The sequence below is a fragment of the Falco cherrug genome, chromosome 4 (assembly GCF_023634085.1).
Source record: "Falco cherrug isolate bFalChe1 chromosome 4, bFalChe1.pri, whole genome shotgun sequence".
NCBI lineage: Eukaryota > Metazoa > Chordata > Aves > Falconiformes > Falconidae > Falco > Falco cherrug.
Genome location: NC_073700.1, coordinates 68,240,636 through 68,246,635, shown reverse-complemented (window position 1 = coordinate 68,246,635; position 6,000 = coordinate 68,240,636).

Sequence of the window (6,000 nt, the reverse complement as noted above, 5' to 3'; positions counted from 1 at the left end):
ACACCACTAAACTTGAAGCAGTGACATTTAAGAGTTAATAAAAGTTTTGTGCCATTAAAATGAGTAAGTGCAAAATAAAAATTGGGGATCCGAATCTGCAGATTTTTTATGCAAGCAGTCCTTTGTTTCTCCTACTAGATATGCTATACTGCACAATAAGTGCAATGTAGAAATTGGTGCCAAAGCTAGCTCATGGGCGGGAAAAGCAGGCTAGCCTATTTGTGCAGTGCTTTGCCAAAGCTAATTTACTTTGCTAAAAAACAGAGTAAATTAGACAGTGTGCAGCATTAACCGATGTGGTTAAACTGCTTCCAGTTACCCAGGCTGGCTTCTTTTGAGCTGCTTTGGCTATCTATCCACAGCACTGTGTTGTGTAGCACAGACATGCCCTGACTAAAATTGATGTATGTGAAATTTTATTCATCTAAGGACTGACGAATCATACCCATCCTTTCTTCTCCAGAAATTCTGTCCTTAGATACATTCAGAATGTACAAATAAGCATGTCTTCAAATAAGTATGGTATAAATGTCATTGCATTTGACCTCAGAAATGTGATTTTCTGAGTAAACACAGAAAATGGAGGCACCACAACTGATTATAATTAAATATAAGTGGCTAAGCACTGATCTGTGGTATAAATAGATGTGTTACGGCTGACGGTTAAAGTTCGAGTTCAGCTTACGTGTGAGCGTTTGCATTACTCATGTAAATCAATGTTCTCACTTACAAGAGAAACCTCATAATTTACCACTACCCATAAAGTATCCTTGCTGTAATCAATAGTGATTCCTATATGGAATTACTGTGCAGAGCAGCGTCTCTTCTGCAGCATGATTGCTGTGTGGTTTGGCACCATGACAGCAAAATATCCAGTGAGCTCAGTAGTTTTCTGCGTGGAAGGACTTAGCTGTCCTAATTTGGTACAAAAATTCCATTCAGTTTAAAGTAAGGAAAACTGGAATTAACTACTCCACATGTTAAAGGATGGAGTAGAATCTTCAGGAGGGGAAATGATTTACAATCTCACTGTATTGAGACTATACAATGAAATTCTGGTTGATTTTATTCTATATAAAACTAGAATATAGTAATTAAAAATACTTGGTGTTGTCCGCCACACTGATAACAGTCAAGGATGATCTGGTGATTTTTTTCATCTCCACTTTTGGTGTTAATTGAGTATGCTGCATTTGAGACTGAGAGCAGGCCATATTCAAATGAATCTCAGAACTTTTTACTGCTTTTTGATTACATGAGCACACCATGGTGCACATACAGACATGCTGTGCTTGGCTCTTTAGTCTGCCAAACAGGAATGATGAGTGCAGGGGCATTTCTGAACCCCTCCGCTGCTCTTGGGAGCCTGGGGGTGCCCGTGCAGGTTCAGGGCTTTGAAGCACTCTCCCAGGGCACCTCTTGGAGCCACAGTCCCCGTCTGATGGGATGCCCTTCTATAAAACAGGCTGAAACTTAAAAGGGGTAAGGTGGGGACTCTGAAGCATGCAGGAACCCAATTTCTCCAGAACTCACCACTTTACTAGACAACTTCACAGGCAGTTGCCAAGTAGCCACAAGCTCAAGATATGAGTGAGATCATTCCTGGAAGCGGAAGCGTCAGTAAGTGGTAGATGTGCTCAGGGCACCTGGATTGAAGTGAACCCCTCACAGAACATAGTGCAGACTTCAAATGTTAGTCTTTTAGTGGAGCTGCAAGAAGCTGTGGCAAGAAGTTCGGAGTTTGGTGTACTCACAGAAACCTAAGCTGTGGCACTTACGAGACTGACAGGACCAAAACAAGAGAGCCCAGTAAATTCAGATTTTGAAGTCTGTGAAGCAGAGGTTTTCTGAACTGCTTTGGTGGATTTGCATTCTCTGAATTCCACTTCCAGTGCCTTGTATGCATTCTGAGTGTATGGCCCAGTGTTCCAACAAAAATATAGGCTACATCTCAAATAAACAAAATTTAGAAGATAATTGGTTTTCCATTTTTGTATGTGTTTGCAATTACTAAAGTAAAAAAAATTCCTGTAATTTTCTAGTCACCTATGTAACTAACACCTCTGGTGGAACTGAGTGGGCCTCTTCTAGTTACATAAAGCAGACACTTGCACATTTAGTGTTTTACAAAGCTGTGATTAACTAATGGGAGAATAGTTGAGTTTTCTAATAAAATATGATAAACATGCTAAATAAATGGCACTTAAAAAATAAATTGTAATTGTCCTTGGAACTGGATTACAGCATCAAGGAGTGACATAATATATTTAAGCTGACAAATCTATTGATACTACAGAAATCTCTGAAGTTATGTGCTTTCCTGTTCTCATTCCATTTCTCATAGGAAAGCTACTTAATTTTTTGTTTGCCCATCTTGATGTAAGGATAGCTGTTTATTTACATGCGATACATTTTTTCATGTATTTTTTTATTTATAAGAGACACATTACACAGACCATCATGTTTTATTTTGAGAGTAAGCAGATGTATTCTTAAGTATCTTCCCATAAAGTGTCTTACGTGTCTTTTTCAGCTTTTACCAACAGAACAGTGTAGTATTTTTAAAGTTTATTTGCTGTACAATATTAAGACTATGAGAAGACACACAGAGCCTATTGAATCCCTAACAATTGCTTTGCATATAGTCAGTAAAAACATACGTGTACTCACAATCTTGCTTTATTAGTGGGCTCTTCAGTGGCTGCTCAGTGATACTATAATATCGCCGTTTAAATAGATTAAAAAAGCAAGACAGATGAAGGACAGTGAAGTTACCGTTTAGCACTTGTCTAATTCTTGCATTAGCAGAAGTATCTTAAACTCAGCAATTTTTCTCAAATACTCAAATTTCTCTTTAGCTAGAAATTTGCTGTTCTTATTTTAGGTACAAGGAAGGACAAGTTTAAGAAGGAAAAGCCCCATCAAGCTGTTCTCCAGCCATAAAAATTGAACTCATGAAGATTTATCGTTGTAATCCCTGCCTCCGCTTTTCTTGATGCCTCATTGAGATGCATGGTGCCTGATTTCTCAGTATTCATTGCACAGCAGTGCTTACAGTCACAGCACAGCTCCCGCTGCCTACAGCCTGCAGTTGCAAATGCTCAGCACTTCTACAAATTACACTCCACTGTACCGAGCACCAAGAAAAACACAATTAACAACCACATGTGCAAAGTGACTAGTATCACACAGGAAATCTGTGGCAAAGGCAGGGATACGATTCAGTTCCCCAGGGCTCCAGTCATGCCTTAATCATGAAAACATGTTCTCCTCTCTACAGTCGTCTGCTTCATTCACTACATACTTCCAATGGCTGCAACAAAGAAAGTACAGATTCCACAGAGCACGCTTGTTTTTACTACGCAATGATTCATTGTCCAGCGCAGGTCTTTTCTATGTGCTACATAACACGGAAAGCCCATGGAAAACTCTGCTTTCAAAGGAATCACATGCAGTTCCCTCTCCCTCACCACTCACATAATCCACCAGAGTCCTTGTCCCTTTGTCTGCCTCTTCTACCACAAGGAGAGTTGGGTGCACGGGAGTGACAGGATTCCTGATCCAATTCCTGTGCTTAATCAGGCCCCAGACTGGAGCAGCAATGAGCAGCATGATCAGGGAAGACCGTTTCAAATGCCAGTAGCCCCAGGGCTGGAGCATGCCCAGATGTTTCATGGAATGGCTCCGGCAGGCCAGTTGCACACAGGTGTTTGTTAGCTTGAAGTAAAAATCAGGAATACCAAGAATAATTCATCCACCACTTGGCTTTTCAGACAGAACAGGAACGAGCACAACGTGCAAATTGAAACGGCAGATAACAGCAGGTATTAGCTAACAAGCATGCTTTACTCTGGGAGTTGCTTGCGTGATGAACTTTTTCTTTTCCTGGAATGAACTCATTTTCATAAGAAAAGTGTTTATGCATAAAGTGTTGGTAAAGGCATGCAGCCTAGAAACCATACAACTTGTTTTTTCACTAATATAATTTTTAGGAACAAAATATGCTGCTGCTAACTGCAGTAAGTACAAGCCTGCTTCTTAGAAATGTGATTTGCAGTTTACTTTCTCTTTACACTTAAAAGCTATTTAAAAGCAAAACAGATCTAACCAGATCAAAAGTTGCATTATGCACTTACATTAAATATATGTATTTTCACAGTAAAATTTCTTCTTTAAGGAGGATAAGACTTGCTATATGTGGGAAAAGGTTTGCTATTCTGCACAGCCTCTCTGTGACCTAGACTGTGCACGATTTATTGGTTATCTTTTAATAAAGTGAAATCCAAGCACCTTTTCTGTTTTGTTACTTCCATTTTAACACTAGCAGTAGCAGACAGACAAAGTTTAGTTTTAGCCTGGGAGCTAAAAGAAATATTTCTAACATATATGTGTACTGTTACAGTCTGACTTACGAAAGCTCAGTAGTAAAGTCAGCAGGAACTGAGCACTAAAACTGGAGAAGAGTAAATGGAAAGAGACCCTGCTGTATTTGCAGACTCGTGGTAATAAGGAAAGCACTCCTGACTGCTCTTGGCAACTTGTCATGTAAGCGAGCAAGGGGAGAGGTCAGGCAGTGACAGACTGCTCTTCCAGCCTGAAACGGGGGGTTGCACCAAACCTGAAAAACTGAAAACAGTTTGAAAAAAGCATTTAACTAAAAATGAATGCTATTAAAACAAACTGTACACATAGTTTAGAAATGTAATCTGAAAGTACCATAGCTCCTGGCTTCCATTCAGATGATGTCTGGCAGTGTATCTTCCAGAATCCCCAGCACCCTGGCTTCAGGGACGGCTCTAAATCTCACTGAATTCTGATGATTCTGATGTCGTTTTCTAAGCTTAAATTGTTCTTTCAAGTGACATCAATCATGACTCAACCTGGCCTTTCCTGCCACATATGACAAAGGCTCCTATTTTTAAACTTTGAGACAAATGCAGCTTGTATAAGATTTTTTTTTTGCCAAAAATCCATCAGTTCAAATCTTACTATTCCAGGCATATTCTTCTGTTCTTTTGGGATACTTGTCAGCTGGCCTATTTACATCAGGTTTGTAAGAAATTAGATGTTTTTCTAGAAGTAAAATTACAGACTTGGAGAACAGAGCTTCCACCTTGCATTATTAATAGAATTCATGATAATCTGTGGTTATATTGTCAAGAAGCACAGAGACTAATTGCACAGAGCCAACAATTCACTCAGCGTAGTGGTTAAAATGGATAAATGGATAAAAATGATTTGTATTAGTGCCTGCAGTGTCTTGTAAATGTCAAATACTTTCTTGACATTCTAAAACCCAGGCTGTACAGCAAAAGTGGGAGAGTAGCATTTCACATTAATTTAAAAAATGCATAAAACTGATTATCCTCTTCTAGCACTCAGTATTTCACTGTTTCTTGAAGACCCTAGATGCTGCTCACTACTGACTACATTTTTTCAGCTCATCATATCTCTCATTTTTCTTTCAGCAGAGCAGTAAATGTTTTACTTAAGATAAATAAGGTTTTACTTCCTGTGTAAGAAGATATTTACAGAGATTCCCCACAAACGTTGTTCCCACTTGGAGAAAGTTGTAAATACTCATCTCCCCTATTTCCCATGCATGGACGTCTGGCCATTCCCACAAACTAGCTGTTCCTTTTGTGTAAATCCCAATCACATGCATGTATCTTCATGTATTTTGGTACCATCATTGAGCTTTTTACTATTCACTTTAATCACCTGGCAGGGTTCAAAGAACACCTGGACATATTCTCATCTGCTAGTCTTTTAAAACACTCCCAAAATGGTCTCATATAAAGGATTTATGATATTTCCTTGGTTCACCCCATTTGTGTACTTACCAATACATCTGTTAGACTCTTATTTTTCTACTCTGCTATTGTAGAATGATGCACAGGTGTAATTGAACGGACAAAAGTGTTAATATTTTTCTAAAACAGACCTCTTAATATTTACACAACCGACATTTTACTCATTGTTCTCGTTAGTACCTGCATT